The sequence below is a fragment of the Sinocyclocheilus anshuiensis genome, unplaced genomic scaffold (genome assembly GCF_001515605.1).
Source record: "Sinocyclocheilus anshuiensis isolate Anshui unplaced genomic scaffold, SAMN03320099.WGS_v1.1 scaffold633, whole genome shotgun sequence".
NCBI classification, from domain to species: Eukaryota; Metazoa; Chordata; class Actinopteri; order Cypriniformes; family Cyprinidae; genus Sinocyclocheilus; species Sinocyclocheilus anshuiensis.
In genome coordinates this window covers 199,711-209,686 of record NW_015539860.1, presented here as the reverse complement: position 1 = coordinate 209,686, position 9,976 = coordinate 199,711, and the positions used below count along the sequence as shown (strand labels likewise).

At 37.2% G+C, this 9,976-nt stretch overlaps 1 pseudogene; it reads right to left on the bottom strand.

Moving 5' to 3' along the window:
- Positions 1-3,264: 3,264 nt before the first annotated feature.
- LOC107684915 (dynein intermediate chain 1, axonemal-like) overlaps positions 3,265-9,976 on the bottom strand; it is a 15,286-nt pseudogene continuing 8,574 nt past the window's right edge.

Genomic DNA, 9,976 nt, shown 5'->3' with positions numbered 1-9,976 from the left:
AAGCAATGCCAGATCCATTGTGCATTCAGAGGGGAGTTTCAGAGACAGACAGTAACCAGGCAGAGGCTTGTGAAGGCTTCATTGAGCACACCAGGAAAAGAATGGGATTTTAAGGCAGTTCCTTTCTCACACCACTGACTCCTCTGTGAATAATGCCACTGAGCTTCTGGCACCTATAATAGAAAACTGGAACAAAATTAAAAAGCTGACGACATTGTGTGGCACACAATCCAGTTTCATCCTGCAGATTTTATGAAATACAGTATTGTGATACCTGTTTAAATATGCCCCTTCTCTCTGTCACATAGGAAAGAAAGCCTAAGATTAATGGTGGCGACTGCATTCAAGACCTCATCCAAAAGAAAGCCACCCTGCTGTCCAAATCCACCTACGTCTCAGAACAAAGCTGAGCCAACGAAAAAAGAAGTCCAGCAGTGAACGACAGCGATGTTGTACAGTCGTTTAAAGTAAGAGCTCCTAAGACCAAAAAAAAAAAAAAGATCAGTCTTCACTCTTGATCCATCATCCAGTTTTAAATTCTTCCTCTAACACCGGAACACAGTGTGTCCTTGATATGTAAACATAAGAGATGTGAAAAGTAGGATGCACTTGTTCACACAGGATCAGACGATCAGGAGGACCCCTGGGTGACAAATAATGACAGCAGAGTGATGATGACATCAACAGCGGGGCTTTGAAGTGCTGAGCTTCACAGGTCACAGATCAGAGCGGTGTCTTCTGGGGCTGACAGCTGGTCTGAGGGAAGGAGGCTGTCTCTGTGTCAGCGATGCAGCTATGCGGCCCTGAAGACTCCATCTCTACTACGGGACTGTCCACCGCTGCATTGGTGGCCATAGCATGCAACATCCTGGTAGCTGTTCTCATACTGGTTCTGATACTGATTCTCTGCAAAGCATGCAAGGTTCCCTCCAGACAGGAGAGCGTCCCGGTGCTGACTCTAGAGAACGCACATCAGAGGAACGAGCAGAGGTACTTGCTTACGGCGTGAGGGAAAAAATTGGACACGGAACACTGTTTATATTTTGTACTGTCTGCAGCGATCAACCACAGATTTGGTGACATGGTTTGTCATGAATTAATAGTGTTTTGAAAACATGATTTCGTAGATGTTTCTATGCTATTCATAGAGACCTGCGTAACTGAGGCGTCATGTAAAAACACTCGAGGACGAGTACCTGAGCTCTCTTATACTGTACCACTCTGCCTGGTGTTTTATGTAAAGGTAAAGAGACTCTCAATGCCCTCTTTTGAGTCGTTCAGTAGTGCCTGACGGTGTCAGAGAAACCCCACACCTGCAGCTAACCAGCTAGCAATCAGTGTTATGCTAATTAACATGCAAACAAATAAAAGCTCAAGTGCAAGAATTACATTTTAATAAGAGCTGAATTGTGCTGCTTTGTGTCTGAAAGAGGAATTTGAATACAAAATGCATGTTTTATTGTGGTTGTTTGCTTGTGCAATGGGCCAGAGGGACTGGTACACTAATAACATGCTAGCATCTTTTCTTTTCTTGAGAATATCAGAGAAAATTAAATGGTAAATAAAGATTATGAGCGTTTAATAAATACATTGAAATATCCATACAAATCGTGGTCTTTTTTTAACATCTTGTAAAGTTATGACCTACCTTATAGCCATGCTGTAAGACTAATCTTGATTGCTGTCACATTTCTAGACAATAATTTAAATACTGGACCTGAGGAATATATATATACAGTATATGGGCCTTTCTACAGAATTGGTCCAAACGGCTGTCCCACAACCAAAAAACACATTTAAAAAGCATTTAAGTGTATTCAAATCTTAGATGTTTACTAAGATCCTTCTATTCTCTAATGAAACCCACAATAATATTTAAAATATTAGTAAGCTTAATATATATAAAATCATAATTTATTGGGTACCTTCAGTTCGGAGGTGTCTGTCCCGAACCCTAACCCCTACATTTAAATGTATGAAAATTATATTGAAAGATATTGTTTTTTCTCCATTGTTGTTTTTAAAAATATATTTTTGATTCTTTTAAAAAGTGAAGTTAAAAAAAAAAAAATTCTGAAAAATCTGTGTAACTCCCACAGGTGTAACCGAACACCTTTTTTTCTGCAATTAAGCACACTTTTTTGGGTTATTCCATATCATTTAATTTTTATGTGTGTACAACTGTTCAGAACTGTGCTAGCTAACCATGTGCTGATTAGCATCTTTGAGATCGATAGTTCAAATAGTATTTAATGATTTTAATCATAATATGTAATATGATATTATTCAAATAGTAATATGATATTACGCAGCGCCTGAAAATAGGCTAACTTCCATCAACATAACCAAGGTGACCACCTGCTTGCACAGGGAGCGTGCTGGGGACTATTTTCAGGCGCTGTGTAATATCATTGCACCTGCTGCACCCATGGTATGGCAGCAAAGTTCATTGATTATTACGCCGGAATGAGAGTATAGTTCCTAGCCATATCGGCCTAGAAAATTGCAACTTTTCATTTTCTGTCGGTCTTAGTACATGATGTAACTACAGAAGAGTCAAGTTTTAAATAGGAAAAATATAGAAAATCTTTGGTTATTTTTGAGCGACATGCTAACGGTCTAATCAGATTCAATGATCTATGCTAAGCTACAGCTAAAAGTGCTACCGCCAGACCCGGAAATCGGCTGAATGGATTCGAAAATGGTAAAACTCAACTGTTTAACTCTAGGAGAGTTGGAAAATGAGCCTTTTTTTTTTTCAAAAATAGTGGCGTGTTCCTTTAAGATAAAGTGCAATTTCATGTTCCAACACAATAACAAACTCAAAAGCAAATTTAAGTCAACAAACATATGGCTTCAGAAAAAAGAACCACATTTGGTAAAGGCCAGTCAGAGCCCATACCTAAATCTAATAAATAAATAACAATATAATCAGTCTGGAGCTCTTTTGCAAGAAAGAGTGAAAAAAAATTGACAAATCAAGATGTGCTAAGGTGATAGACTCTGGCTGCTGTATTAAAAGGAGAAAGAAATCTTTAAAGTTTCTGTTTGTCTGTTACATTAATTTTGTTGGTTTCAATATTACATTCAAGGTGGAAAAAGATCTGACATGAATGAACCTGGATTCATTTTTTTACATCTCAAAAATCTAGCAATTTTAACGGGTGTGTTGACTTTTTATACTCACTGTATATTTTAATGTTTGTAGTGAATTTGTAGTATTTGTCGTTCTGGTCTTACTCAGTTCTGCTGGTTGTTTCCAGGCTATCTCAGTGAGCTCAACAGTTGCACCATCTTTGCTATTTCCACCTCCGGCCCCTTCAGCAACTCCTGACCCTTCTTCTCCTGTGGAGCCAAAGAGAGAAATGAAAAGGACGAGATGAGTCAGCTGCTGGTAGTGAGAGGACTGACCTAGGGGTGTCACTAACAATCACAAACACTTCTCAGTGTGAAGCTCCCATTTAGACGTTTCTATCTCGACCAGCAGAGGTAATGAGAGAGGTGTTAGCAAGGCGTTATTTCCTCTGTGCTGTGGTGGACCAAAACCGTCAGAAACTCACTCTAATCTTCCATGACATTTGTCTGATACGATTACAGTGACACATTGCTTCCTCGGGGGGAGAATAATCAAAGATTGCTATGGTTACTGACCATGCCAGCGTCGTAATGAACTAAACCAGACCAGATGAACTTCTCAGCAGAAATATTCACTGCCACTAATTAAACATTCTCCAGTTCCTGTCATTCATCATGCAAAATTTTAAGTAAATGTGCGTCTGGTAATCACTCTGAGAACATCTGCTAAATTTGCTCAGCAGAATGCTAATGTTCAGATTTCCACAGAGCTGCAGTGGAGGGATCTTCAATGAGCTCCAATAAGTAGCTCAAAGTTACAGCTATTCGTAGAATCCATCAAATTCTAACCAGGGAGGGCTGTTAGGGAAATAAATTTGGGTGTGAGAATGTCAATCAAAGGTACTTAAACATTTCTGATAAACTGGATGTTGTTTTCCCTCTGTAAAATCTTTTTTTTTTGCTCCAGAGAATGTCTTCATGCTAGTCTTTGTCTTAGTTTCTGTCACTTCAACAGAAGAAAATATCTGCAGCAAAAAAGACCTTCAGACCTCTTTATTGACCTCATTCGCTTTAAACATGTCCACCCTTATCTACCTTATTTTGCCATGCGGATGTAAGCTATTTTTCTGTGAATGTGCAAGACTTACGATTCATTAGCCATGATAGGTAAAAACTATAATAATAACAAAGTGTGGTAAACGGTGAAACTATTTGCGCTACAAACTAGTGTGTTTATGATTACAATAATATATTAAAATAATATAACAAATGCCAATTTGCATTATTAGGCAGCATAACAGAGTTTTTTTGTACAGCTAAAATAAATGGAAGCAAATGACACCGAAAGTCACCCACATTCTAGTTACATATGGCCATGTCCATTCTTACATTCCATTCTTTGATACAATACCTGACTAAAATATATCGATAATACTAAAACAACAGAAAAGGTAAGTGAATAATAGATGAAGCACAAATTATAGTTATACTTAAAGTTCATTATTTTATCTACCAATTAAAAAATCCCTGAAATCTCTCACTTGACCAGTGTGTGCCTGCACTGCTTTCTGAGCATTTCCTCTCCCTTAAAATTAAAAATCACATGCCAGTGCCACCACACAGGCCTATGGTGAGCAACAATCAGTCTATGATACCGCTGAGCCTACAGGTATATAGAGGCCTTTGCAACAGTGGTAAGTTAAAAGGAGCTAAAAGGATAAAGTCAAAAGGCTGTAAATAGTTACTACTGATCTCAAATGACCCGTCAAACTCCTTGAAAAAGTTCACTTGTCACAAAATAAATCACTCATTTGACTTATATTTGAGGGTATGAGCTAGGGTTGGGAACTATGACTTAAACCTTATTTCACGATATGAGTAGTTTTGTTTTATGAAATTTTTTTATCATGCTATAGTTATTTTTGTTGTTTTATCTTTGTTATTAATAATAAGAACATAGATGCAAGTAACAAACAAAAGGACTAATACAATAAAACAGACACAAATTAAATAAAGTGTTTTTTACGTTCAAGTAAGCATTCAAGTAAGAATTAATACATAAGTTGAATAAAGTAACCAACATGTAAAAGTAAAGGCCTGCATAGTCTTCACTGTGTGAATTAAATATACATTGATTGATTCTGATTAAAGATACTTTTAAAGTTAGTCATTCAAGATCAGTGAGTGATTTTCACCTTTTTCTTTTGTTGTTTGATTAACATTATAGATATAGAAAGCAGTAGGAATATTAGTCTGCTGTCACTTTAATGCCATTTCTTCCATTTCTTCAACTGTTTACGTTCACTTAAGTCATAAGCCAAGACAGGTATATTAATATAATTGTGTGTGTATTTGACTGTTGAAGAAAAATAAGTTGGTAAAGAGTTCTTTTTTGAGGTTTATTACACTTCCCACACTTTATTTTCTCATTCATGCATGTTTCTTATTCTCTCCAAATTGTCAATAGGTTTCAACAGTCCTGCACTGTGTGGATATATAAAGTTTGGCATTCTTAAAGTACCGATACTAGTAAAATGAGGAATCATACCGTTTTTACAAGCAGGGTATCGTGATGCCTTTTTGTACCGGTATATCGTGCAACATACTTGGGATGCCCTATGTACTGTATTTACAGTAGATACACTCACACATGCATAAATACCGTGTTAGAAGTTATGCAGAGTCTCATTTTCTAATGGCTGCGGCATATGTAGCAGATGATTGTATATCAGCAGAGTTCTTATGTAAGTGAAGAGGAAGATTTTACTGCTATTAAGTGGCTCCTTTTCCAAGAGGACTTCTAATGTTTATTGTAATTGCGGTCAGTGTTGTGCAATTAAAGTTTATTCAGTGCCCCTGTAACTTAAAAACAGCAGAGTTCTCTGAGAAGTTGCTGACTGTTGAGACTTGTGGAACGAAGTAGATTAGAAAATAAATCAGCAGCTGAGATGGCAAACTGAGAGCTCAGGAAAGAATACTGACCCGACTATTTATGCAGTGAATATAAAACAGTCTGTAAAAGAGAGCTAGCTACAGGATTAATATGGATACTGTGATTGATGAGTCACAGGCACAGAGAGACATGGTGGAAGGAGAAAGCATTTTGAAGGTTCCTGGGAGGTGAGATATGTGTGTGTTGGTGTAGTGTCCTCACCTGGAAAGCAGCTGACCATTTCTATTGAGTTTGGAACATGCTGTTTTTAGTCTCAGACGCCACCCCATGGGTTCCACAGCCATTGCTTTAACATAGAGCTTGTAGAAAGGTATACATGTCTGGCTTCAACCAGCATTGACCTATACTCACATTAGCACAACTGGAATCCTGCAAAGGTCAAGTGCCTTAAATAATCAATGTCATCACAGTCCTTCATAAAAATCTGTATTATAAAAGTTGTTTTTGTTTCCTTTATTTTGTGATACTATTTTTAAGTATTGGATTTTGCTAACGGAAAAACATTTGATCAAATAATTTAAATAATTGTATATATAAAATGAAAATAAGTATTTAAAAAATAATTTCTCCTACCTCGTTTTAAATAGCCAGAGACAACTATAAATAATCTGTTAAAAGGATGACTTCCCAAACGATGTAAATGGTTCTGTTTTGCCTTCAGAACTGGCAATATATCAGTCCAGGTGGAGTTTCCCAAAAGCATTGTAAGCCCAGGATGTTCACAGAAACCATTGGCATCAATGGTCACTACAATTTACTCAGGCTTACAGTGTTTTTGGGAAACGCAGTATAGGTTGATTTAGCAGTTCTGACAATTTCTGCATTGGCCCATATCTGTTTGATCAACCCTTTCAGTCCTGTCTGTTTTTCCACCGAGCAAAAAAAAACATACAGAGCCATATTTGTTCTTCTCCAATGTGGAAATGAGTCTTCTAAAAAAATATATTTGTCAACTAATTTTTAGTAGATGTTTTCCCCATGTTCACTAAAATGGACACCATGACAGTGTTCATCAGTGTCCACTCACAATACAAAATTCACTAGTTTGTCCAAACAATTGAAAAAAACTTTTTTTGAAACAATAATTATTTTTGCAGTTCAGTTTTGTGCAGAAATTTACACTTCACTTTTAAATAAACTAATATAAGATGCAAATCATCCTCTTGATGACAAAACAGAAATCTATGTCAGTTTTAAATTCATTTATCTAAGATCAGCCACTGCATCGGGGGAGTAAGTGTGCTCTTTCAGAGGCAATAATGACATTAGGTTGTGGAAAGCTGGTGATTAATTACTCGAGGAGACAGTGAGTGTGTTGCATGGCTGACTCTCATCAGTCATATTAAAAGACACTGCACTCTCTCTCTCTGCTTAAGATAAGTACAGCCATGGCAGCAATAATACAGCTTCTTTCTAATCAAAAGCATTAGTGCAACTCAACTTGTGACACTGTCTGTGTGTCATTGGAATGAACCGTTTCAGCCAATCAGATATAATGACTGTCACTAACAAAACACATCAACACTGAGCACTGGCACTGGCACTGACTGAGATCTCCAAACAACAAATTAAACATTTCACAAGTCGAGCTGTGACAGACAGCAGCTTGTCTGTGAGAGATTTGAATTATGTATTGCCATTGTTATATCTGACCGTAAGCTGAGGTATCAACACATGATCAGTCAGTGGGTTGGTTTCTCTAGATGCAGAATGGAAACAACGGAAGTAGTGTACATTAAAAATGAAAGGTGACATGTATAATTTTATGGTTGCTGAAATTCTTTCTCTTATCCCAGATTGGTGTGCAGAGACAACTGGAAGTGTATATTCAAACCTCTGATTCAGCCAATGATCAACCTGATCAACGAAAAATTGTAAAGAGGGACGACTGTAAGCAATAACACACTTAACGTTTAATTTGTAAGATTTGTCTACAATTACCCTGGAATCACTGCAAAACTTCAAAGACCTTTAGTCAGATCATTTTTATTTCTGCATCAGTTTGTTCCAAGAGCATTTGTCCCACAGTACAGTCTGATTGATGTCTTGAATTACTGTTTTAATGCCTAGCAAAGCCGATGATATTTGAATTTATGCTCAATATGCTATGTTAATGTGGTTCCAAAACATTCTCATCCAATGTCAGTAAATTGAGATGTTCAATACCTCTGGTAACAAATGATTTTTCTTTGAACTGCAGTGGTGATCTGTGTGTGCTGTAAATTCATGTCTGAAGCCGTCACAAAGATGCAGATACAGCAATTCAGCACAAGAAGTATGTAGCACAGTAGTGATTGAAACAGCACTGATCGATTAAGCATGTGGTTTCATTGGAGGCATAATATGAGTGCATCTCCTACCTTGGAGGTTGGGAGAGAGCTTGAGGCTGGTGACATGGCCCACGATGATGATGGGATGGACAGGGTTGAATTCAATGTGCAAGAGTCTTCTTGGAATACCACTTTTTGCTGGCAAAGAGCCTCATATTTGTTAATGTTGAGGTCGAACACATGAACCTGAGAGAGAAATGGAGGAGGAGAAGGCAGTTAGTCTCAGCATTAATCTATGTTGCATGAGTTTCTGTTTTGATGTTTTATTGTGAAGCAGACATTAGCACCTCTATAATGCATTCTCTTACTTTGGCTCCGAATGTCAGTAAGCCTAAGATGCATTTGGTTTGTGTGCGCTTGTATTTTAATATATTCATATGTATGAGCACAAGAATATGTGTGACTGTGGAGGTGTAAGAATGCAGACCATCTGCTTAAAGGATCATATTATTTGTGTGATTGGATGTATAGAGAGGTAGTATAAATATTTAATAGATTTATTTAAATATATAATTTAAATAATATATAACATTATTTAATATATGTCAAATTTGAATGATATATATAATTAATTTATATACTTTATCTATTTATATTTATATATTTTCATAAATATTTTTCATGAAGTATATTTGCTGTTTGTGAAAAGTTGTATGTGTGTATCTGTCAGAAATACAGATTAGGAACAAGTCTCTGAGGATGACAGAGTCCTGTGCGACAGATGCAATCTGTGGATGACAGTATCTCATCTTCTGCTACATTCAGTAAAAAAAAAAAAAAACATCTCAAATGATACAGAGAGAGAGAGAGTGAGTGAGGGATGGGTGATTATAATTCCCATCATCCTCATTGTCATTCATGTATGATGCTGCCCACCTAAACATAGTCTTTGCTCTGGCAGATGAAAGATAATGGGAGATGGGGGACACAGGATACAGGCTTGGATACTCATTAGTAAATATTTGTCAAGCAGCATGGCTCATAATTAGGCAGCGAGTGTAAATCTATCTTAACAGAACGATTATATTCTGGGCAGCTGACGTAGTGATGCAGAGGACTCGCACTACATCAGTACTAATGATGCCATCTGTAAATGCAGGAGTAACACCAAATCTAACACAACATCTTCAGAGCTAAGAGCTTGAAGGAAGAAAGCCCCTTTAACGATTAGCAGTCATGCAGTTTGGTCTGTGTTCTGTTGTTTCAAGATATGTCAGCAATGTTTATTTTTGTAGGTTCGCCTGCAATGAATTTCTTCATGGCATTTCCAAATAGCTGAGGCAGCTGACTGACAGCAGAGATCTGGACCCATTCCAATACTAGTGCGATACTGGCAAACATCAAATCACACAGTGTGTCCCAACTACTGAGATAAAAAAGGAAGTCCAAAGCAAGGCTAAATGGTGTACATTTCTGCATTTTTCATTGCACTACTAATTGCAGTAGCAGTGACAGTTTCTGTCAGGACCTGACTGATACATACATATATACAGTATATCCCCCTTGGCCTCCAAGACATATTGCTTCCTGAGAACACCATTTTATGAAAAAAATCCATGATGTCCTTCATACAGTCAAGATTTCCACTTCCTGCAATAGGAAGTGTATATATATATAT